Raw genomic sequence first — 23,657 nt, forward strand, 5'->3', positions numbered from 1 at the left:
ATGGAAAGAGATGTCACCAGAGGACAACGTGCTGCCTGAAATGTGGAAGAAGGGCTGAGCATTCAGCCACAGTGCCTTTCACCCTTTCGTTCAACAAGTATGGTGGGCCTACTGTGTGCCGGCCACTGTTTTAGCAGTGAGCCAGACTAAGTCTGTGTTCACACGAAATGATGGGAAGCAGACAATAAATGCAGTTGGAGAGACAATAGTGCAGAGGGCTAGTGATAATACACGAATGCAAATACAAGATAATTAGAGGTTGTGATAGTTGTAAAGCAGCAAACAGGTGATGAGGTGAAGGACTACCAGCAGAGGTTACATTTACAGTGGTTAGGACAGACTTCTCCGAGGAGGTGACAGCTGAGCTAAGAAAACCAGGAGAGTGGATGGCAGAGAAGCCAGTAAAGAAGAGTCTTGCAAGGAAGGAATCAGGTGGTTAAGTGCAGAGAGGTTGTGTAGAATAAAGACAGTACCGGTGGGTTTGACAGTTTTGTGACTGCAGTTCTAGCAGAGTGGCAGAAGCAGGAGAGGGCTGAGAGGAAATTGGAGGTGAAAAAGCATACATCACTTTTTCAAGGTGTTTTGCTGTGGAAAGGAACAGAGAAGCAAGGCCACTGAGTGGAGGGAACCATAAGTACCTCAGATCTTTATTGACCCAGAGCAACACCGTCTTATTTCCTTTTTCCCTGGGGCAATTGCCTGATTCTCTTAGCAGGGCAGGTGGTTAGGGCAGAATAAAGGGCTCCATTGCCTTTCCTTTCATGATTTTTGCTTACTATTTCCTTCACATGATTACATGATTCTCTGCTCCCTTATGATATCAGAAACTCCCCCACCCCACCCCCATCCCGTCTGTCTGTTTGAAATATTCTGTAGATGAGTTCCTTCCTAGATGCCACTTAACAGTGCTGCCCCCTTGGAGCCGGGGTAGGAAAGAATCTAGGGCTTGCTATTGTCATTCTGTGTCACAAGGTGGCAGAAGAGCTCACTCTTCCCAAAGGAAACCTTGTGCTTGGACAAAGCGGAAGAGTTTTCTTTTATCAATTTCCAGACCCTTCCCTTTTCCTTTGTGTCTCAAAGGCCTAAAAGTCAGCCTGCATGGGGGGTAGCTATACTGTGGGATACAGAGAAGCAAGAGAGCTGCATTAACAAGGCAACATATCTGGGTCTCTTTCTGTACCACTAGATATTTTGACTGGTTTTCGAAGTGTTTAGAGTATTTGTAGAGGAGAGGATTATCTCTCCTGATCTCCTTTCCCCACAGCAAAGATTTCTAATTTAGGAGGGAAAAAAAAAAGCACTATAACATAGGTTAGTTTTCTGATGTGTGTAGATGAGAAATGTGACTCTGGAAGATAACTGGAAACTAGGACTGGATGGATCAATCAGGGTGGGTCTGTGGGAGGAGCACTTGACAAGAAGCCAGGAGGTTTACCTAGGTTCTGGATTAGGCTCTGTAATTGACTGAATCCCTTTGAGTAAGTCACTTAACTTCTCTGGCCTCTATTTCAGTTTCTTGAGATGGTTAGACAAGATGATTCTGTTTGTTTTTTTAAAGATTTTATTTATTTATTTGACAGAGAGAGAGTACAAGTGGGCAGAGTGGCAGGCAGAGGGAGAGGGAGAAGCAGGCTCTCCACCGAGCAGGGAGCCAGACGTGGGGCTCGATCCCAGGACCCCAGGATCATGACCTGAGCCGAAGGCAGCCGCTTAACCGACTAAGCCACCCAGGCACCCCAGGCAGACAAGATGATTTTGAAGGCCTCTTACAGCTCTAAAATTATTATCTTAATGTCATGCTCTGCTTTTCTTTCTTATAAAGGTACATTTGGGGTTGGTTGGTTTGGTTTATTTTAAATTCTTTTATTATGGAACGTATCATACATATAGAAGAGTATATAGAACATAAGTATAGTTTTAATAATAATAACAGTAATAATAATGGGAACACTATGTAGCCATCAGCCTAATGATGAAATTGAACATTGCCAGTATCGTAGAAGCTGTTTATCTTCTGATCACACTTCTTTCCCATTATTTACCCATGCTTTTTAAAAATAGTGAACTATCTGGTATATATATCACTAAAAATAGGCTTTTTTATTTTTGCCTGCTTTTGAACTTAAGTAAATGGAATCATTCTTTTATTATGTACAACACAAAATGGATATACCTCTCTTTGTGACTTCTCCCGATTGCTACCTACCATCAGGAGTAATCGTTATCCAGACTTCTACTGCCACAGATGAGTTTTGCCTATTTTTGAACTTTATATAACAGGAAACATACTTTTTGTCTGGAATTTTTGCTCAACATTATATTTGTAAAATTAATCCGTATTTCATGTAGCAACAGTTTGTTCATTCTCATTGTTTTGCAATTCTCCATTGTATGAATGCCTCACAATCTATGTACCCATTCTACTGCTGAGACACATGGGGTTTTTTCCAGATTGGGGCCATAATGAACAATGTTCCTGGGCACATATGAAAGTTTCTCCAGAGTATAAATTCAGCAATGGGAGCTGGGTTATAGGGTAGACGGGATATTCAGCTTTACTAATTAATGCCAAACTCTTTTCTAAGAGGTTGTCCCCATTTACACTTCTATCTGCAATATATGAAAGTTCCTGTTGTCCCATGTCCTTGAGAAAGAGGCCAAAGAGCCTTTTCAGTGCGGTACAACCATGGGACTGAACAGGGCTCAGAGTGCCAACCCTGAAATATTGGTTAGTTTTCAGAAGCCCAGGCCACAGTCACTTCTCCTGTTTACTTGCTCCACCCAAATGAGGGTAAAGGATTCAAATAATCTCTAGGTCTCTGAGCACATGCTCTGTTACACTGGGAATATTGGCCTTGGGTGAGTGGGGTGGTGAATTTAATAACATAATCGCTCGGGTGAGTGGGGTGGTGCATTTTTTTTTTTTTTAAAGATCTTTTTCTTTTTTTGAAAGACACACAGCGAGAGAGGGAACACAAGCAGGGGAGTGGGAGAGGGAGAAGCAGGCTTCCCATGGAGCAGGGAGCCCGATGTGGGGCTCGATCCCAGGACCCTGGGATCATGACCTGAGCCGAAGGCAGACGCTTAACGACTGAGCCACCCAGGCGCCCCATGGGGTGGTGAATTTAATAACATAATCATTCCTGAATGAAGTGAGCATCCATAGGATATTTTGTTCTTGTACTGAGCACTTGTAGGAGATGGAAGGGGGCACAGAAGGCAAAGAGGAAGTGATATTTTCAGTGTGCTTGTTATGTTCCAAGCTCTGTGTTAGAGACTTTACATTTTGGTTATAACATTTCATCCAAAACACAACCTTCCAAGGTAGCTATTATACCTCAGTTTTATAGACAAGGAAACTGAGGCTCAGAAAAGGGGTCATTTGCTCAAGGTCACAGAGCTAATTATTGACAGAGTCAAGATTTAAAGCCTGGTCTATCTAATTAAAGAGCTCAAGCACTTTACAATATAGAACAAGTCCCTGCTGCTCTTGAGGTGTTTTGACTTAGATTGCCAGTTCTCAGAATCAGCTCATCTCATTTCTGCTTGCCTATATTGACCCCCAAAACTATGCTGTTCAATTTATTATGGCCATCTCATTCACTGATTTATTTTTTAAAAAAGATTTAAAAATTTATTTATTTATTTATTTTAGAGAGCGGGGAGGGGCAGAGGGAGAGGGAGAGAGAATCCCATGCTGACTCCCCACTGAGTGTAGAGCCTGATGCAGGGCTCGATCCCAGGACCCTGAGATCATGACCTGACCAGAAATCAAGAGTCGGCCACTCAACTGACTGAGCTCCCCAGGTGCCCCCCATTCATTGATTTAAACTACATTTTATTTTCATTCATTTTTGGTTTCCCTTATTCTTCTTTCTTCCTTTTCATTTTCATTAAGAAAATTCAGCCCATCGCCAAGACAGCAGGTCCACTGATGAGCAAGGCTTGTGTTGGGGACTTGGCTTTCTACCTGCTGGTCTGATGTGTTGACTAGAGGTGAGAGTAAGAAAGGACAGGAATATTGTGAAATCTTCTGATCCAAGTTATGATATAGGAAAACTTTAAGACTGAAGAAAAGGATGAGAGGAAGTTGAGTGATAGCTCACTTTTCCTTGAAAGGAGAGCCTTGATAAAAGTTACTAATGTTGTATTTTATTATTTATTGTGTTGCATACAGAATAATACAGTGGAGAGTGAGGGTATTTGGGGTAGATAGGTGGGGGCCTAAACATGTAGCAGGAAAAAGCTGAGTCTGATATGTAAAGAGTAATGGAGACACTGGAGAAGTCTGAAGAGAAGGTGAGGACAGGAGTAGAAAGTAAACTCATCAGGAACATTTTCATTGGTTTGCAGGAGAGTGAGGTCAGAGATGAGAAAAGTAAAGCTGATCAATATAAAATGTCAAAATCCCAGCATTGGGCAAGACCTAAATGAGTCATCTTGTCCATTTTCCTCCCCTTAGATAAAAGGGCCCTTTAAACGTTCTTTAGCTGTTTAGTTGTGAGGTATGTAGAACTTAAAAAGATTAAAAAAAAAAAAAAAAGATCTTGGAGGTGTTGTGGAAGAAGCAGCTAAGATTAGGTAACCACCAAATATGGATAGGGACTAGGTATTCGGGATTAAGTAACAAGGAGGGAGGGAGAACTGAAATGCCTTGTGAAAACCTAAGTACCCATGTAAAAACCCAAGTGTCCATGTGAAAACATTGTGGTGAGTCTGCACTATGAACTATGTCCTTCATTTTGTAATCCTACCTTTCATCATTAGGACCAGACTTATAATGTGGCTTCCTTGAGGACAGTTTCGGACACTACGGTGTGAAGTTCCCTCAGGCACTTAACTCTGGAGAGACCTGAATGGCTGACTAGAGCAAAGAAGCATAGTGTTCAGATAAGGCCTTCATGTCTTCCCCTTATCTCACAACTGGAGCCACAATTCTGGTCAAGGCACTGACTTTCTTGATGAAGTCTGTCCATCTATAAAGCAGCCAAATATCCTACTGGTGTCTTTGCCTCCCAGAGGTGACATGAAGACGGATAAGCAGACATCAGGAGCAGAGTGGCCTCTCAGGTACAGAGCTAATCTTTATTTCAGTCAGTGAAGCACTTACTAATATCTGTACTCTAAGAGCTACAGAGGGGAGTACCAATCTCTAAGAAATGCTCTCTGCCTTTAAGATTATTAAAATTCAGTTGGCGAGCTAAAACCAACACACACACACAAAATGATAGCCTAATAAATGCTGAGCCGTGTGGTGGTGACCAGATTGGTACAAGAATTCAGAGGAGAGATAATTAGTGGAAATTGGAGAAGTAAAAGAGATCTTCTTAGAGAAAATGGGACTTCCAAGGACTGGAAGGATTCAGAAAATAGGAGGGAGGAAGAACGAGTTTGCTAGCATCACCAAGGTAAGAATAGGCATGGCAAGAACTAGAAGCCAGGTTAGAGTATATGTTATATCCCGGAGGCCAGTGGGAAATAACATCCCAGTGTTTCCTCTAGCCTCTATTGTAAAGGTTGATCACCGACCTTGCTACCTAAGGAATTTGGAACCATGGCCAACCACCGGGACAGGGGGCTCTTCACGGTTCCGTTTCCTATTAAGGCACTTTTCTTTCCTCCCTTGGTTTAACTCTGGCCTGACCTGAGACTTTCCTGTCTTAGAAGTTCAAGTGTAGGAGGCATTGCTGTTTAACAGAGACACTGGAACAAAGAGGGAACAATAATGATAAGCCCTAAACTATTGTTCTCAAACTTCAGGGTGAATAATTGCTACTTTAGAAAGTCTGCGGTGGGGCTAGGAATCTGAATTTTTAACAAGCACCTAGTGATTCTATTTCAGGTGGTCAATGGAACATTAAGAAACACTGCCCTACGCTAAAATAGAATGGACAATAAGGTGCCAAAATGGCTTGGACGTTGACACACATACTGTTTATGTATTTCAAGGCTTACTCATATTTGAGAATTTATCCTCTCCCATCTATGGCTTTTGTAAAATCCACATGGCTAAGGAGCAATACATAGACGCTGTTTTGGTGTTTAGGTTTGTCTTCCTAACTAGATTGTAATCACCTTAAAGACAGAGACTGCTCGGGAGTCTTCTTACTTTACCTACAGTAGGGTGAGAAACCATCTTTAAGGTTGGAAAGTAGCTGGAAGGCTCAGGATTAATCCCTGATACCTTCATATAACCTTCCTGAAAGACCTGGACGCTGTTTGGTATTTGGGAACTTGTATTCGTTTTCTAGGGCTGCCATAATAAAGTACCACAAACTGGGTGGCTTAAACAACAGAAATTTATTTCTTCACAGTTCTGGAGGCTGTAAGTCCGAGATCAAGGTGTCTGCAGGGTTGGTCTCTTCTGAGGCTTCTCTCTTTGGCTTGTAGATGCCCATCTCCAGCATAAGAGCCACAGTCCTGGTAAGTGCTTCATCAATTGTGATTCACAGATGGTCTTCCCTCTGTCCTTGTGTCCTGATCTCCTCTTCTTATAAGGATGCAAGTCATTTGGAATGAGGGCCCACCTTAATGACCCCATTTTACATTTTAATTTCCTCCTTAAAGATCCTATCCCCAAATACACTCACATTTTGAGGTAATGGGGCTTAGGACTTCAACATATGAATTTTGGAATACAATTCAGCCCATTATAGCCATCTAGTTTCAGCTTCTAGAAGTGTGCCACTCCATTCACTCTCTTCCCTTCCACCTGTTAGTCTTGTACAGTAAGTTCTCTCCACCCTCTGGCTCTCCTCCTCCGCTTCTTACAGAGGTATTGGCTTGTGTGGCAAGAACTCAGAAGAGTACAGATGAGCCTGTACTAGAGATGGGCAGGTTGTGGCATGTACCAAACAACACAGCACTGAGGAGCTGTTGAAATTGTAGATGTACTGTTTTAAAGACATAGTTCTCTGCCCATTCTTCTTAACATTGGATAATCACTAGATTTTATATAAGTGGTTTGGGGACGTTCTAACTCATCCTTGGTTTTCTTCCACTGTAGTTCTTTCATCAGGCCTTGCTTTGTCTGGTTCTTTTTGGGGCTCAATTACTTCAAATATTCAGTGAAGACAAAAGCAGAGTAAGGGCTTGCTGAAGTTTCACATAAGGACAGTTTCTGAGAGAAACCCCCTGGTTTTGCCATGCTCCTAAGGCTGATAAACAGCAACACCACTAAGAAACACTCTTGGGGCAAAGTTCCTATTATTTAATAGGAAATAAGAAAGGTATATGGAAAGTAAAAGAGGCAGCCTCAAGATTTTTAGTTCTTTCCGAAGTCTTTTTTTAAAGATTTTATTTATTTATTTGAGAGAGAGAATGAGATAGAGCATGAGGGGGGGAGGGTCAGAGGGAGAAGCATACTCCCTGCTGAGCAGGGAGCCCGATGCGGGACTCGATCCTGGGACTCCAGGATCATGACCTGAGCCGAAGGCAGTTGCTTAACCAGCTGAGCCACCCAGGCGCCCCCAAAGTCTTTTCCTTCATGCCAACTTGAGAGGGCACTATTAGGGAGAGGCAAAGCTTCCCTCTTCCTGGGGCCTTTTTTTTCCTAGTCAGTCAAGCCAAACATTTTGTTAAACCAGGACGTTTTGCTCAATTATCTTTAAAGTTTGTTTTATTTAAAAAATTATTATTACTATTATTATTTTAAAGATTTTATTTATTTATTTGAGAGAGTGAGAATGAGAGAGAGAGAGAGAGCACATGAGAGGGGGGAGGGTCAGAGGGAGAAGCAGACTCCCTGCCGAGCAGGGAGCCCGATGCGGGACTCGATCCAGGGACTCCAGGATCATGACCTGAGCCGAAGGCAGTCGCTTAACCAACTGAGCCACCCAGGTGCCCTTAAAAATTATTTTTTAAGGATCTTATTTATTTATTTGACAGAGAGAGAGAGAGAGAGAGCACGCCTGCAGCAGAGGGAGAGGGAGAAGCAGACTCTGCGCTGAGCAGGGAGCCCTACACGGGGCTTGATCCCAGGACCCCGGGGTCAGACCTGAGCCAAAGGCACACACTTAACCGACTGAGCCACCCAGGCACCCCCCAAAAAATTAAAAATTTTTTGTATCAAGTTTTTATTTAAATTCTAGTTAGTTAACATATAGTGTAATATTGGTTTCAGTAGAATTTAGTGATTCATCACTTACATATAGCACCCAGTGCTCATCACAATTGCCCTCCTTAATACCCATCACCCATTTAGCCTATCCCCTGCCCACCTCCCCTCCAGCAATATGCCCATTTATCTTTAAGTTCTAACTTTCCTCTGTTCATTGACAGATGCATCCAGTGACAGACACAGTTATTGTGAAATATGGTTCACTGCTCTGTAAACTCCAAATCTTTCCAAATTTCTATTTCCAGTCCCTTTTAAAGTAGGTTGGTAAACTCTTGGAGAAGCCACCAGCTAGGTATTATAAGGAGTCCTAGGTGAATATTATTCTTGTTGACCAATCTTCCCATCTTTCTGCCTCTGCTTCTGCCCAAGAATTTCTGACCTCAGTGTGTATTTCTACCCTAGTCACTTTTTGCCCTCTGGCATAGAACTTCCCACCAAATCATCATTCACCATACCTCTCCAGACCCTTAGCACAAGCCTGTGTAACGATCAGGAAAGTACTCTGGGTGCTTCATTAAATTCTTGTAAGGGATTAAAATCACCCCATTGTTCTGAAGTGCAATTTTCTCCAATTTTCTTTCTTTTCCACCCGATAATTGTATTATATACTCTCTTTCCTGTTACTATTACTTTTCAGCAGCCACCATAAATGTCTTACTATGAAGTAACTGGCAAAGCTAGAGAAATTGGTTGGCTCCTGTTCAATGACTTGGTGTAACCACAATGGAGTTTGGGAGGCACGCTCCAATCTGAGAAATTGGGAATTTACTGCCCTCTATTTTCTCTGCTCAAGGCAGGCATAAAGTACTGTTGTCCATTGGCATTCTGCCCTTCTTACTGAGCTTCCTTTAGTGAGGCTTTCCCTCAGTGCTTCAGGATCCTGCACCTCAGAACCCTTTGGGGTGGGCTGCTTTGGGGCTGCTGAGCAAGCCAAGGGGCTGGTTGTGTTGTTCCAGAATAGGGGTTAGTTAGCCTGTACCAACTTGGAAACCAGCCTGTGTGATCCTGGGCAATTCTTGGATGCAATGTCCACCTCTTCAGGGGGTTAGTATTGAAAACCATAAGGTCCTTCCAGGCCAGAACACTGCCCTCTTTGGTTCTGGACTCCCTTCCGGTGCTGCAAGCCTGCCGGCCCCTCACTTTCTGCGGCCCAGGCGCCTCTCTACCTCCTGGGAGGTGCACGTGGGGCCATTTCCCTCACCCCGCTCTCCGCGGGGAGAAGGCAGGCTGCCCCGCCCCCGGCCCCGCCCCCGGCAGAGGGGGCGGTGAAGGCCGAGCGCCGGGCGCTGCGACTGCCCGGGACCCGCCCGCCCTCTCGCCGCTGGGCCCCGAATGGCAGAGCGGCGCTCGGACCATCGGCATCGCCTCACGTCGTTCCGCCCCACTCCGCCCTCTCATTGGCTGTCGCCCGGCCCTCGGGACCCGCGCCTCTCCTCGAGGCCCGCCAGACCGCGCCGCAGCGGGGAGCGGGGTCAGAGGTGAACGGCCGGGAGTAACCCCGGACGTAGTCACCTCATGGTGCTCGCACGCTGAGGTGGGAGGCAGGGGCGGGGCGGGGGCGGGGCCGCCTCCCGTGAGGCCCCGCCCCTTCCCCGTGTGCCGGGCCGGCCTGGTGCTGCGCGCCTGTCAGCCATCGCCGGAGCTGCCGGCGTCTCCTCCCGCCCAGCACCGGATCTGCGCAGGGGCTCCCCGGCGCCGCCGGACCCCGGACGCCTCCGCCCTGAGGTGAGGTGAGGGCCGCCTTAGAGCCTGTGATCCGGGACCTGGAGAGGCCGGGGCCCGGGGAGGGGCCGCGGCAGCGCGGAGGGGGGCCGCCTCCCATCTTCCGCCCGCACGCGGCCCGGGCTCCATCCCGTCCCAACCTGTGCGGGGCAGCCCAGCCCTCGCCGCAGCCCTGGGCCCTTGAGTTCCCCCTCTGCGGAGACGCGGAGAGGACTGGGGTCTCGAAGTAGGGGGTGGGAGTTCAGACCCCGGAACTGGGAGTCGTACAGCCCAGGGCCTCTAAGGAGGGACTGGGGTGTCTGCCGGGAGCTCGCCACCATCCCCCTCCCCAACCTTGGTGTGGGCTGATTCCTTCCAGACCTCTCTTCAGTCCAACCCCACGCTTGGCAGAGGGGGAAGACCCACGTGGGAGAGGGATGTTGAGGATTAGGTCCAGTTGCATTGAAAGTCGTCTTCCTCTCGCAGAGTGAAGTGTGGGGTGCAGAGCCCCTGGCTTCTCTGTCTTTGTATCGTGTTGGGAGCCAGGGCCAGGCGAGTTGTCCCTTGCCAGTTCTTGCTCCTGGGATTTTATTATGTTTTCTGTGAGGGACGTAGTCAATGTACATGCCTGTTACTCTCTTCGCGTTTGCTATACTGATCAAGATAAGGTATTGGAGATAGAACGCAGGAAAGTCTATGTGAAGGTAATGATTTCAGAGGGATGTGCGTGAAGGTCCTGCTTCGGTCAGTACCAGCATTATTTTGGATTCGAAGACGGGAAAGTAAACACTAGTGGACCTTTGGAATCAGCCGTAAATATCAGGGACTTCTGTAGGCCTTGTGGGTTTTATAGAAGCATAAGAATATAACTACTCAGGTAGGAGAAATACTCTAATTTCAGATATTTTTTGTTTGGGGCCCTAAGTTTAGGATGGAAATCAAAAGACCCGAGGACTTCCTGATTTTATCTCTACTTAAGCAGTGTTTCTGTAATTTCCCAATGTGTGATGGAATAAACCTAATAATTGGGTCATTCTTTTTTTTTTTTTTTAAAGATTTTATTTATTTATTTGAGAGAGAGAATGAGAGAGAACACGAGAGGGAAGAGGGTCAGAGGGAGAAGCAGACCCCCCGCTGAGCAGGGATTCCTGGGACTCCAGGATCATGACCTGAGCCGAAGGCAGTGGCTTAACCAGCTGAGCCACCCAGGCGCCCTTTGGTCTTCATTCTCAGAAGTTGGTCCCCTTGAATCTCTCTTTTCATTCATTTCTTTTTTTCCCCAACCCAAAGTGCAGATTGAGAAGCATGCTTGGGTTACCTGGTTTCTTCTTACTCAGGGAGTAGGAATTCTCTGATTTGCTTCTTGTTGGGGATGCCTTGGATGCCTGTGATGAGAAGTTCTGTGCTATTTGACAGGCACTTTTTTAAGATTTTATTTATTTATTTGACAGAGAGAGAAAGAGAGCCAAACAGGGGGAGTGGGAGACAGAGAAGCAGGCTTCCTGCTGAGCAGGGAGGCAATATGGGGCTGGATCCCAGGACCCTGGGATCATGACCTGAGCCCAAGGCAGATGCTTAACCGACTGAGCCACCGCCTCTTGACAGGCACTTTTAAGGGAAGTATTGTGGTCCTATACAGTAGGAGAGCAGCTGCAGTGTCCAGGTGGGTGCCTACTTGCTACAAAGTAGCAAGTCTCTTCCCACTTCTCTTGCCTCAGTTTCCTTTTTTCTAATTATACACGACTGTTGTGAATCCAAGAATAATTAACTCTTGTAAAGTGGCCAAATGAAAGTTGTCAAAGGCATAATATTAATTTATAAATCTGCCTGTGTTTATTTGCGTTGCAGAAGTTTTGTTTTGTTTTTAAAGATTTTTTTTTTAAGTAATCTCTACACGCAATGTGGGGTTTGAACCCACAATCCAGAGACCGAGAGTACCATATTTCACCGACTGAGCCAGCCAGGCGCCCCACAAGTTTTGTTTTGAATCACCAGTGCAGAATAGAAATATATCAAGCATAAGATTTAACTGTTTGTTGTTTTTTTTTTTTAAGATTTTTATTTATTTGCGAGAGAGAGAATGAGAGACAGAGAGCATGAGAGGGAGGAGGGTCAGAGGGAGAAGCAGACTCCCTGCTGAGCAGGGAGCCTGATGTGGGACTCGATCCCGGGACTCCAGGATCATGACCTGAGCCGAAGGCAGTCGCTTAACCAACTGAGCCACCCAGGCGCCCAAGATTTAACTGTTTTAAAATGGAAGGAAAGATAGGGGAATGGTGGCATTTGGTTTAATGAATTTACAGTTGAGATAATGACTAGGTTATGTCAAAGAATGGGCATTGTGAAAGCCAGCATCAGAACTCTCTCATCTGATAGTGACCTCGCTTAAATGCTGTGAACTGGTTCAGGTGTAGATCACTATGTAACATTCTATTTCCTTTTCAGTCAATGACTAGGACAGTTTTTTTTTACCTGTCACACTGACTGGTTTAACAGGTCTGGGGCTAGTGTTTTTCCTTCTTTAAAAAAATTTTTTTTGATAGCTAATATCCTAATAGTCTTGGTTGAAGAAAGAAGTAAAATAAAAATTGTTGGAATTAGACATTGGTATTTCTTTTTTTTTAAGATTTTATTTATTTATTTATTTATTTATTTATTTATTTTGTTAAAGATTTATTTATTTATTTGAGAGAGCAAGAATGAGAGAGAGTACATGAGAGGGGGGATGGTCAGAGGGAGAAGCAGGCTCCTCGCTGAGCAGGGAGCCCGATGCGGGACTCGATCCAGGGACTCCAGGATCATGACCTGAGCCAAAGGCAGTTGCTTAACCAACTGAGCCACCCAGGCGCCCTTATTTATTTATTTTAGAGAGAGAAAAAGTGCGCCCACCTGGGGAGGGCCAAAGGGAGAGAGAGAATCCCAAGCAGACTCCCCACTGAATACGGAGCCCAACGCGGGGCTTGAACTCACGACTCTGAGATCAAGACCTGAGTTGAGATCAAGAGTTGGACGCTTAACCAAGCCACCCAGGCACCCCTACCTTAGGAATTTTCTAGTCAAGTTTTCTACTCATTATGAGAATATTTTATCTGATTCTCCTGTTGAAGACTTCCAGCTATAGGCAGTTCATCATCTGACCTAATGCATCACAGGGCAACTAATTTTTCAGAGTTCTTCATTATTTGCAACTTAAAACTATCTCCCTAAAACCACATAAGATGCTGTAATTCCGAGGTGCCTGGGTGGCTCAGTCGGTTAAGTGTCTGCCTTTGGCTTAGGTCATGATCTCAGGGTTCTGGGATTAAGCCCTGTGTCAGCCTCCCTGTTTACCAGGGAGCCTGCTTCTCCCTCTCCCTCTGCTGCTTCCCCCCTCTGCTTATGCACGCTCTCGCTCTCAAATAAATAAATTAAATCTTTAAAAAAAAAGATGCTATAATTCCAAGAGGATTAGAAATGTCTGTTTTAACCTGTAAATTTCTCCGTCTCTGCCAGGTAATGTAATCTACAGTGCCTTAATACATCCAGGGGACTTGGGGGGGCCAAAAAAAAAAATCAAGAAATATTTCTTCAAGGAAGATATTGTTCTTATCTTTGAGACTCTGGAAGGCTGTTGACATACCTCAATCATGGCTCCCACTTTTTCTGAATGCTGTTCTATGAAATAAGATTATGAGGATGAGGGGCACCTGAGTGGCTCAATGGCTTAAGTAAGTGTCTGCCTTCGGCTGAGGTCATGATCCCAAGGTCCTGGGATCAAGCTCCTCATTGGGCTCCCTGCTCGGCGGGGAGCCTGCTTCTCCCTAGCTCTCTGCCTGTCGCTCCCCCTGCTTGTGCTCTCTCTGTCAATTAAATAAAATCTTTAAAAAAAGAAAAAGACTATGAGGACGAATTGATTCATAATCCCAGAGCTTTTTGAATTCACAAAATGGCTTTTTACCTGGAAGCCTCCAAATGTTTCTAGCGGATAATATTTGAAATAAGCACGTGGCTCCTGTCTCCTAGTTTTGTAACTCCAATGTTCATTTGAATTCCTAGGGAACACTCAGCCTGCAAAGGCCTAGTGTTTACACAGTGTTGTGTGCTATTGGGGGTGGTGGATCCAAAACAATCAGAAGGGATAATAACTTTCCCAGCTTCATTGAGGAGGTAACTCATAGTCAGTTACACAGTAACACTAACAAGGGAATGACATACCTGTTGTCTACTTAAATGTTCAGGCAGATATGAGATAAGGTATCAGAGTGGCATGGAATTTGGTAAAGTTTTTTATTAAACTTATTTGAAAAGCCTCAGTTGCTAACACATGAGTAATACATTCACGTAGTTCAAAATTTTAAAACATATAAAAAGACAGTCTCCCCCCCAACCTTGTCTTGCAGCCGCCCAGTTCCCGTCACAGGAGGCAAGCAGTGTTCTTAATTCCTTTTTCTAAAAATATGTTTTAATTTTTTTTATTATTATTATTATTTTTTAAAGATTTTATGTATTTATTTATTTGAGAGAGAGAGAGCAGGAGAGGGGGGAGGGTCTGAGGGAGAAGCAGACTCCCTGCCGAGCAGGGAGTCCGATGCGGGACTCGATCCCAGGACTCCAGGATCATGACCTGAGCCGAAGGCAGTCGCTTAACCAACTGAGCCACCCAGGCGCCCCTATGTTTTAATTTCTTTTTAAAGATTTTATTGGGGCACCTGGGTGGCTCAGTTCGTTAAGCGTCTGCCTTCGGCTCAGGTCATGATCCCAGGGTCCCGGGATCGAGCCCCGCATCGGGCTCCCTGCTCAGTGGGGAGCCTGCTTCTCCCTCTCCCGCTCCCCTGCTTATGTTCTGTCAAATAAATAAATAAAATCTTTAAAAAAAAAAAAAAAGATTTTATTTATTTGAGAGAGATACACAGCGAGAGAGCACAGGTGAGGAGGAGAGGGAGTAGCAGGCTCCCCCCCGAGCAGGGAGCCCAATGCTGGGCTCGATCCTAGGACCCTGGGATTATAACCCGAGCTGCAGGCAGACGCTCAACCAACTGAGCCACCAAGGCGCCCCTTAATTTCTTATTATAATTTCTCAATCATTCTCAGACATACTGATTTAAATTTAAAGTTGTTAATTTCTTAGTAATTATCAGAGATTTTATTCATGTTCAAACATCTATCCCCCTCTGCCAATTTTTTAAATATAAATTGTGCACACTTTATATACCATTCTTCACCTTTTGTTCGCTTAACATTATAGGATGAACTTTTTACGTTTTTATTTTCATCGAAGTTATACATGCACATAGTTTAAAAAGTATTGTTTTACAGAGTTTGTTACAGTCAAACAGCATTCCCTCACCCCCTTCGCACTTTCTTTTATTTTAGCTGGTATATTTATTACTATACCCTTTCATCTGTATATAACATTGTCTTGCTACCTCTTGATTATTCATTTTTAGACATTTCCTATTGATATCCTACTATGGAAGATGAGCATTTGACTCTCTTAACTGCATCACATCTGGAGGCAACTCATGTCAGTTTGTCCTAATAGTGGTGGTAATATAAACACTTAGAGTGATCACTGTATTTCTCCATTGTAAAAGTATCTGTTCCCCTTTGTAATTAATATGTAACCTGTGAGGTGTTTCTTTCTTCAATTTTTCTTGTGGTAAAATACATGTAAAATTTACCATCTTAACCATTTAAAGTACAGTTCAGTATTAAATACATCTATAACATTGTGCATCTGTTACTACCACCCATCTCCAAAACTTTTTTCTTTTCTTTTTTTTTTTTTTTTAAAGATTTTTTATTTATTTATTTGACAGAGAGAGACACAGCGAGAGAGGGAACACAAGCAGGGGGAGTGGGAGAGGGAGAAGAAGGTTTCCCGCTGAGCAGGGAGCCTGATGCAGGGCTAGATCCCAGGGCCCTGGGATCATGACCTGAACCAAAGGCAGACACTTAATGCCTGAGCCACCCAGGAGCCCCTCCAGAAGTTTTCATCTTGTGAAACTGAACCTCTGTACCCATTAAATAATAGTTCCCATTCTCTGCTTCCCCCAACCCCTGCCAACCACTATTCTACTTCCTGTCTATATGATTTTGATTAAGTACCTCATGTAAGTAGAATTATACAGCATTTGTCTTTTTGTGACTGGCTTATTTCACTTAGCATAATATCCTCAAGGTTCATCCACATTGTAGCATATTGCAGAATTTCCTTCCATTTTAAGGCTGAATAACATTTAATTGTATGTGTATATCACATTTTGCTTACCTATTCATTCATTAGTGCACACTTGGCTTTTTCCATGTTGAAGCTATTGTGAATAATACTGCTATAAACATGGATGTACAAATATATCTTTGAGAGCCTGTATTCAGTTTTTTTGCATATATATCCAAAAGTGGAATTGCCGGATTTTATGGTAATTCTATTTTTAATTTTTTGAGGAACCACCATACTGTTTTCCTTACTGGCTGTACCAGTTTACATTCCCACTCATGGTGCCCCCAAGGGTTCCAGTTTCTCCACTTTTTTCTCTTTTTTTTGATGGTAGCCTTGATGGGTATGGGTTGGTATCTTATTGTAGTTTTGATTTGTGTCTCCGTAATGATTAGTGATGTTGACCATATTGACGTGCTTACTGGCCACTCATATATCTTTTTTGGAGAAATTTCATTTTAAGTCCTCTGCCCATTTTTGAATTGGGTTTGAGTTTTAGGTTTAATCTCTTATCAGATACATGATTTGCACATATTTTCTCCCATTTTTTGGTTTGCCTTTTTACTCTGTTGATAATCTTTTGCTGTGCAATTTATTTTTAATTTTCAAGAAGTCCAGTTTGTCTATTTTTTCTTTTGTTAAGCTAGCTCTTGGTGTCATATCCAAGAAATCTTTTCCAAATCCAATGTTATGAAGCTTTTGTCCTGTGTTTCTTCTAAGAGTTTTATTGGTTTAGGTTTTACATTTAAAGCCTTGATGCATTTTGCGTTAATTTTTTTAATATGGTGTTAGGGAAAGGTCCAATTTCATTTGTTTGTATGTGGAGATCCAGTTTTCCCAGCACCATTTGTTGAAAAGGCTGACCTTCATTAAATGGTCTTAGCATCCTTGTCAAGTATCATTTGACCATGTATGGGAGGGTTTATTTCTGGGCTTTCTCTTTTTTTAATTGAAGTACAATTAACATACACTGTTATATTAGTTTCAGGTGTATAATATAATTCAACAATTCTAAACATTACTCAGTGCTCATCCTGATAAGTGTACTCTTAATCCCCTTCACCTATTTCACCCATCCCCCCACCCACCTACCCTCTGACAACCCACCAGCTTCTTTTCTGTATTTGAGAGTCTGTTTTATTATTTGTCTCTCTTTTTTTAAAAGGACTGATTTATTTATTTTTAAAGAGAGCTTTCGGGTGAGAGAGCACCAGTGGGGGGAGGGGCAGAGGGAGAGAATCTTCAAGAGGACTCTGCACTGAGCCTGGAGCCCTATGTGGGCTTGATCTCAGGACCCATGAGATCATGACCTGAGCTGAAACCAAGAGTCAGATGCTCAACTGACTGTGAGCCATCCAGGTGCCCCTATTTGTCTCTTTTTAAAATTAATTTGTTTTGTTTCTTAAATTCCACAAGCGTGGAATCATACGGTACTTGTCTTTCTCTAATTTAATTTTACTTATTGTTATACTCTCTAGGTCTATGCTGTTGTTGCAGATGGCAAGATCTCATTCTTTTTGACCTCTCTGTCCTATTTCCCTGGTCTGTATATCTGTCTTGATGTTAATACTGCAGCTTTGTAGTAAGTTTTGTTTTTTTTAAAAGATTTTATTTATTTATTTGAGAGAGACAGAGAGCATGAGCGCAGAGAGAGGCAGAGGGGCAGGGAGCCTGCCATGGGGCTTGATCCCAGGACCCTGAGATCATGACCTGAGCTGAAGGCCGGCGCTTAACTGACTAAACCACCCAGGTTGCCCCTGTAGTAAGTTTTAAAATCAGGAAGCATGAGTCTTCCAGTTTTGTTCTTTTTCAAGATTTTTTGGGCTATTTGGGGGTCTCCTGGGATTCCATACGAATTTTAGGACAGCTTTTTTATTTCTGCAAAAAACATTTCTACAGGGGCACCTGGGTGGCTCAGATGGTTAAGTGTCTGCCTTCGGCTCAGGTCATGATCCCAGGGTCCTGGGATCGAGTCCCATATCGGGCTCCCGGCTCAGCGGGGAGCCTGCTTCTCCCTCTGACCCTCTCCCCTCTCATGCTGTTTCTCGCTTGCTCTCTAAAAAATAAATAAAATCTTTAAAAAAAAAATTTTCTACATATAAAATCAAGTCACCTACTCCCCCCCCTCCGTTTTTAACATTTTCTATTTCCACATAACCCCTTCTAGTTGCATTTTTTTTTTTCTATAGGTAGTTGTTTTTGATTCTTTCATATTGGAGGTTTTTCTCAGACTATATAGTAATCTTTAATTGCTTAATTTTAACAGAGGATGATTAAAAAGCTAATTCAAGATTATGTGAATGTGAATGAGGCTGGTTGACTGTTAACTTCCTTATAGGGTGATCTGGTGGGGCATCTTAATTAGTGAACTCCAGCGTTACTTTTTGAGGTTTTTTCCCCTTGGTCTAGTTAGATTCCACAAAGAAGGATCTTCTAATTTCCCTCCTGGTTGGTGAAAATTGGGGAAAGAAGGCTGGGAGTTCATACTCAATATGCTTACTTAATTTCTCCATTTTCAACATGGTGCTCTCCCCTTTACTGTTGCTGATATCCCCCAGTATCCCCAGCACCTGACTTTACTAGTTGGGAAGGAAATCAAAGGATCTGAAGCCTCTGAAACAAAATTTCAACCAGATCCTCTTTATTTTAGCTCCATCATTCACTTCCATTTTCTGAACATTTTCAAGATTCTTTGATATAAAGTATTGATTATGAGTTTACCACAGATGGCTTATGATTTAGTTTCCCAGGTTTGTGTAGTCATTTATCATGTTTCCATCTGCTTTCCAAGAAAATTATCTTGCTGTTGTCTCCCCTGACTTTCTTTTCCGGGGTGGGGGGTTTTGGGGTTGGGGAGGAGATGGGAGGAGTCTTTTGTGAATTATACCTTTTAAAAAAATTCCTTTATTTTTTTTTTAAGATTTTATTTATTTACTTGAGAGAGAGAGGGAGAGTGAACATGAAAGAGAGAGCAAGAGAGCGCACACCAGAGGGAAGAGAGACAAAGGGAGGAGAGGCAGACTCCCCGCTGAACAGGGAGCCCAGCGACAACGTGGGGCTCAATCCTAGGACCCTGGGATCATGACCTGAGCTGAAGGCAGATGCTTAACTGAGTGAGCCACTCAGGCGCCCCTTTACTTTTGTTTTTTTAGTAGGATTTTAGAGAGGAACAAAATGGATATGTATTCAACCTACCATCTTTATCCAGAAGTTTGGCAAGGCTTCCTTAAAGATTTCTTGAAAGATGCAGAAGCTTTCACCAGCTTCATCCTTGAAAAATATTCTATATCCATAGGCTGAGAAATGAAGAATAGAATAGACAATTACACAATGTTATTTTCTTTCTAAAGACTACTTTACCCTAAGGAAATACTCTTGTTTTTTTAAAAAACAAACCAAAAAAAGCCCCTAGCTGGCTCTTGAAGGAAATTACCTCAAATCTTGAAGCCATTCAGGTCTGGTATTTCTCATAAGTCGTTGTATTCTACAATCTGGATGTTTATTCAGTGGCTTCTTCTACATGGAGTGCTCCTTCCTCTCTGTCCTTGTTTATATCCCAGTTCTTTATTGTTAATGTCTTCCCACTCTGGGAGATCTTCCTTGATCCCTGTCCTCACCATTACCACCTCCAAGTTTGGATAAAGTATCTTTCTTTTTTGTGTTTCCATACCTAACAATTATTATACTACTATAATTGTCTGTTTCTTTAGGTATCTATAGCATCTTAGCCAGGGACCAAATCTTTTTTATCCTTCAATATACATCATCCATCTCACTATTTGGGACACAAGTGTTTTTTGTTTTAAAATTTAAAACATGGGGCACCTGGGTGGTTCAGTTGGTTAGGCATCCGACTCTTGGCTTTGACTCAGGTCATGATCTCAGGGTCACGGGATTGAGCCCTGAGTCGGGCTCTGTGCTCAGCCCGGAGTCCCTTTGAGATTCTTTCCCTCTGGCTCTCTCTCCCCCTCTGCCCCTCCCCCAGCTCACATGCCAGTAAGCTCAGGCACGAGTGCTCTCTTTCTAAAAATAAATAAATAGATAAAATCTTTAAAACTTGCAGGAAAATAAAATGTGGCTTTAAAAAACTCATGGTTACTGAATTAATACTAAAATCCATTTAAAAGTTTATCAGTAAAACGACAAAAATGAAAAGCAGATTCAGTGATTATTTTTGAAGAAATTTAAATGAAGTTACTATGACTTAAAAGGCAAGGACATGTTGTGTCAGCTTGGATACTTTTTTTTTTTTTTTTAAAGATTGATTTATTTGGCAGAGAGAGAAAGCAAGCAGAGGGAGAAACAGGCTCCCCGCTGAGCAAGGAGCCTGATGCAGGACTCAATCCCAGGACCCTGGGATCATGACCTCAGCTGAAGGTAGATGCTTAACCGACTGAGCCACTCAGGTGTCCCCAGCTTGGATACTTTATCAGTGGCTATGAAAACTAATTGATGCCTCTTTATTAGAATCACTTGGAAAATAGTGTCACTTGAGTTCAAGGGAAACATATAAGTTTGGTAAAATCTGTTCTGTTTTATTTAGAGAAATATCCCTGGGTGAAATGCAGGCTGACTCTTAAATAAAAGTGCATTAGCTATAATTAGCTTTATCCCATTTTCAGGCACATAGGGTATAGTTTGGGAGCCTTCTGCAAATATTTTGAAGAGTTTCTAACAGTTCAAGAACATTTTAAAACTTTCTTTTTTAATAAAGGAGAATTTGACAATTTGATCTAATGAAGAAAATTTTTATTTGGATAAGCAGAATGTACTACCCCTCCGTCTGGGGAAAGGCCTTCTTTTGGCCTTCTTTTGGAGGTGGTGAGATAGCAGCTATATGAGCCTTTCCCAGGGATCACCTCCATTCTTTGTCTTCTTTCTAGAGAGAAGGATCTTAACCTGATTCATGGCAAGGCTTTGGGGGTCCTAAACTTGTATGTAAGCAGAATTTTGTGTGAGGGTGAATTTTTGTCAAGTAAGAGTCCAGAGCTTTTATCAGATTTCTAATAGTGTCCTGACCTAAGAAAGTTTAAGAACCATTGGTTTAGGTATTAAGTCACTGTGTTTGTTCTCTTGTGAGAGCATAAAGTGGAGGGGGCAGGAGAGCAAGGATTCATTGTGACTCTAAGACTTTTTTTTGGACATACATATAACGGATATAAAAATTCACAGAACAATATTCGTCCTTACAAAGTATGGTTACTCTTAACATCTTCTGTTCTATTTCATTTTTTGTTTAAGATTTTATTTATTTATTTGTCAGAGAAAGAGAGGGAGAGGTCACCAGCAGTGGGGAGGGGCAGAGGGAGAAGCGGGATCATAAGCCGAAGGCAGACGCTTAACTGACTGAGCCACCCAGGTGTTCTGTTCTATTTCATTTTTAATGACTTTTTTTTTTTAAAGTAAACTATGCTCAACGCCAGGCTCGAACTCTCAACCCCAACATCAAGAGTGGCAAGCTCGGGGAGCCTAGGTGGCTCAGTTGTTAAGCGTCTGACTTCGGCTCAGGTCATGATCCCAGGGTCCTGAGGATCGAGCCCCACTTGGGGCTCCTGCTCAGCGGGAAGCCTGCTTCTCCCTTACCCACTCCCCCTGCTTGTGTTCCCTCTCTCGCTGTGTCTCTCTCTGTCAAATAAATAAATAAAATCTTAAAAAAAAAAAAAAAGAGTGGCATGCTCTACCGACTGAGCCAGCCAGGCGCCCCTTCATTTTTAAAATGTTGGTTGTATGGACGCTTGGCTGGCTCAGCCGGGTAAGTGTCTGCCTTCGGCTCAGGTCATGATCCTGGGGTCCTGGGATAGGTCCTTGCTCTGCGGGAAGCCTGCTTCTCCCTCTCCCACTCCCCCTGCTTGTGTTCCTGCTCTCGCTATCTCTGTCTCTGTCAAATAAATAAATAAAATCTTTAAAAAAATAAAATAAAATGTTGGTTGTAACCTTCTAAATTTATTTCTTACTGTTCTGCTTGGTGGTAACCCATAGTTTGAAAAACACTGGTCTAGTACATAGTTTACAGAATACTTCATATACTCTCTGTTTTCACAGCAGTCCCCTGAGGTAGCGTATGACCTTTTTATTTTTACGGATGACGAGAATCAGAGATGTTAAGTGACTCGTTCAAGTTTGCACTGCCAATACTTGGCAAAGTCAGAATTTGAGCTTGAGTCCTAGGTTTTGACTCCAGCTCTACTGCCCCTTTGGTTGCATCTGATTCAAACTACTTCCTTTCTCCTTCCTATTCTCACCCCCTCTTCCCTACCACAACTGTAGGGAATAATACCAGCTTAAACCACATAATTGGGTAAATCCAGCTTCCTCAGTTAACATACCTGCACTGTCCCCAGTCCTATCGCTTGTCATTCGAGGTCTTAGAAGTTCTGGATTTCTTCTCCACCCTGTATCAGTGGTTCTCAAGCCTGGAGATATATCAGTGTCAGTCAGCTGTGGAATTTAATATTCAGATCTCTGGGCCACCAGCAGTGAATCTGATTTGGTAGATCTGGGGTGGAGTTTAGACATGTTTTTTTTTTTAAAGATTTATTTATTTATTTATTTGAGAGAGAGAGCACATGAGAGGCAGGAGGGTCAGAGGGAGAAGCAGACTCCCTGCCGAGCAGGAAGTCCAACGCGGGACTCGATCCAGGGACTCCAGGATCATGACCTGAGCTGAAGGCAGTCGCTTAACCAACTGAGCCACCCAGGCGCCCGAGTTTAGACACGTTTTTAAAAAGCACCATGGGGTGGCCCAAAATGGAGGCCAGCCCCTGCTGGCGTTTCCTAAAACTCTGTGAGGAATGGCCAGTGGAGGAGACCAAACGGGCCAGGCGTAGCACAGGCCTTTCTGGAGGGAGAGAATACTCAAGATTGTAGAGCCTGAGGCCTGTGATCGGATGTATGAGAGTTTCACATGGCTCCATTCAAACTGTTAGAAACACAAGGACCCTTGCCCCAAAGACGTGAACTTCACTGGCCTGTCCACAGAAGAGTACAAGCCGATCCTGTCCACAGACATCTTGAAAGAGTTTAAGGAAATGAATAAAGGAATGTGGAAGAAACTGGGGGAGAAGTTTGCCCCCAGGAATCCCAACGAGAAGCAGAAGGCATGGGCTCCGTCCTTATCTCGCCCACGCTCCTAAGCGTGGAGTCTTCTAGTTGCCATCATAAATAAAACTGCCTGGTTCCCCTCCTCCCCCCAAAAAAGCTCCACAGGCCTGAAACCAGTGTAACATCATGTGTCAACTATACTCAAATTAAAAATAAATAAATAAATAAGTAGCTCCATAGGTGATTGTTATACATAACCAAAGTTGAGAATTTTTATCCTGGATACATATAAATTGTTGGGCATAGAAGGAAACCTAGGTTTCGGGAAGTAGCTAGAGACTTCTTGATCCCTTAGAGTTTTAGGGATCTAAGGGATTTAGATTTAGTTTTTAGTTTAATTTAATGCAAGATCTGTCCCCTTCCTGGCTTCCAACCTTATATGTGGGTATAACCATTTGGAAATATAATCAGAGTCTGAGTTCCAAGGGATCTAGTGGTTCTCTTCTCCCCTCTGCCTCTTTTTTGATGAAATATTGGCTATCATAGGGTTGGAATATGTTCATCGAAGTATACAATTGGAAAAGGCACCTCCTGAAG

General features: G+C 43.3%; 1 protein-coding gene and 1 pseudogene across 12 annotated transcripts in view; both read left to right on the plus strand.

Annotated features, from left to right (window-relative positions):
• Window positions 1–23,657, plus strand: part of ACACA (acetyl-CoA carboxylase alpha) — a 280,433-nt gene that overhangs the window by 30,720 nt on the left and 226,056 nt on the right. For 3 of the 12 annotated variants that reach the window (XM_035026634.1, XM_035026635.1, XM_035026637.1), the window contains exons 2-3: window positions 4,768–5,070; window positions 6,315–6,423. The exons of 4 other annotated variants lie outside the window; for them this stretch is intronic. The gene's annotated coding sequence lies outside the window, so the exon portion shown is untranslated. Of the gene's footprint in view, window positions 1–3,925; window positions 3,997–4,767; window positions 5,071–6,314; window positions 6,424–9,692; window positions 9,845–23,657 lie in introns of those variants that run through there. 5 more of the 12 variants (XM_035026631.1, XM_035026632.1, XM_035026636.1 and 2 more) reach the window with 4 other exon arrangements.
• On the plus strand, window positions 22,679–23,637 carry LOC118024652 (annotated as a pseudogene).

Source organism: Mirounga leonina, unplaced genomic scaffold, assembly GCF_011800145.1.
Source record: "Mirounga leonina isolate KUSES-001 unplaced genomic scaffold, KU_Mleo_1.0 Mir_200, whole genome shotgun sequence".
Classification (NCBI taxonomy): Eukaryota; Metazoa; Chordata; class Mammalia; order Carnivora; family Phocidae; genus Mirounga; species Mirounga leonina.